The following is a 2156-nucleotide window of genomic DNA, read 5'->3' as shown; positions in this document are numbered from 1 at the left end:
GGATGTGTTCGTGTCACGGTGAACGCGCAGCGCTACGAACCTGGCGACCCGGGTTCGATTCCCGCTCACGGCCAATACCAGTGACGATTATCTGACCCGGTCCTGGGCTTCCCCTAGGTCGATTCAGCCTCCAATGAGTACCTGGTGCGGTGTGTAAATATCGACACTGGGGAGACAAAGGTGGCCGGGCGTGGTGCTGGCCACGCACCCCCTCGTGTAACGTTCCGGCCTTCATAGGTGCTCGCTAACAGCACTTGCCCCTACAGTCTGTTAAGGCTACACGGGGGATCTTTGTCTTTTTGTGTGTGTATATGTATGTGTGAGGACACGTGTGTGTGTGTAAGGACACGTGTGTGTGTATACACGTGTCTGTGTGTACACGTGTGTGTGTGTACACGTGTGTGTGTGAGGACACGTGTGTGTGAGGACACGTGTGTGTGAGGACACGTGTGTGTGTGTACACGTGTGTGTGTGAGGACACGTGTGTGTGTGAGGACACGTGTGTGTGAGGACACGTGTGTGTGTGTACACGTGTGTGTGTGAGGCCACGTGTGTGTGTATACACGTTTCTGTGTGTATACACGTGTGTGTGTGTATACACGTGTGTGTGTGGACACGTGTGTGTGTGAGGACACGTGTGTGTGTACACGTGTGTGTGAGGACACGTGTGTGTGTGTGTACACGTGTGTGTACACGTGTGTGTGTGTACACGTGTGTGTGTGTGTACACGTGTGTGTGTACACGTGTGTGTGAGGACACGTGTGTGTGTGTACACGTGTGTGTGTGTGTGTACACGTGTGTGTGAGGACACGTGTGTGTGTGTGTACACGTGTGTGTGTACACGTGTGTGTGTGTGTGTACACGTGTGTGTGAGGACACGTGTGTGTGTGTACACGTGTGTGTGTGTACACGTGTGTGTGAGGACACTGTGTTCTTCACAAGTTGCGAACCCCGCCCGACTCGGCCCGAGGCCCGGAGCTGTGAGTGAGGAGAGGCGGAGGGGAGAGGGAGGGGGAGAGGGAGGGGAGTAATCCCCCTTCCAGGGGACTCTAGCGACCCCCTCCCCCCACCCTCGTGTCGCTAGACTCCCTTCGTCTCGGGGGGGGCTGCATCAAGGGACCCCCAAACTTGCTACCCAGGGCCCCTTAGAACAAGGGGGACCCCGGCTTAATGGGATCCAGGTCGGGTTAATGGGATCCAAGGTCGGTTTAATGGGATCCAGGTCGGTTTAATGGGATCCATGGTCGGTTTAATGGGATCCATGGTCGGTTTAATGGGATCCAGGTCGGTTTAATGGGGTCCATGGTCGGTTTAATGGGATCCATGGTCGGTTTAATGGGATCCAGGTCGGTTTAATGGGATCCATGGTCGGTTTAATGGGATCCATGGTCGGTTTAATGGGATCAATGGTCGGTTTAATGGGATCCATGGTCGGTTTAATGGGATCCATGGTCGGTTTAATGGGATCCATGGTCGGTTTAATGGGATCCATGGTTGGTTTAATGGGATCCATGGTCGGTTTAATGGGATCCATGGTCGGTTTAATGGGATCCATGGTCGGTTTAATGGGATCCATGGTCGGTTTAATGGGATCCATGGTCGGTTTAATGGGATCCATGGTCGGTTTAATGGGATCCATGGTCGGTTTAATGGGATCCATGGTCGGTTTAATGGGATCCATGGTCGGTTTAATGGGATCCAGGTCGGTTTAATGGGATCCATGGTCGGTTTAATGGGATCCATGGTCGGTTTGAAGGGATCCATGGTTGGTTTAATGGGATCCATGGTCGGTTTAATGGGATCCAGGTCGGTTTAATGGGATCCAGGTCGGTTTAATGGGATCCATGGTCGGTTTAATGGGATCCATGGTTGGTTTAATGGGATCCATGGTCGGTTTAATGGGATCCATGGTCGGTTTAATGGGATCCATGGTCGGTTTAATGGGATCCATGGTCGGTTTAATGGGATCCATGGTTGGTTTAATGGGATCCATGGTTGGTTTAATGGGATCCATGGTTGGTTTAATGGGATCCATGATCGGTTTAATGGGATCCATGGTCGGTTTAATGGAATCCATGGTCGGTTTAATGGGATCCATGGTTGGTTTAATGGGATCCATGGTCGGTTTAATGGGATCCATGGTCGGTTTAATGGGA

Source organism: Lampetra fluviatilis, chromosome 46 (genome assembly GCF_964198595.1).
Source record: "Lampetra fluviatilis chromosome 46, kcLamFluv1.1, whole genome shotgun sequence".
NCBI classification, from domain to species: Eukaryota; Metazoa; Chordata; class Hyperoartia; order Petromyzontiformes; family Petromyzontidae; genus Lampetra; species Lampetra fluviatilis.
This window is presented reverse-complemented; position numbering follows the sequence as displayed.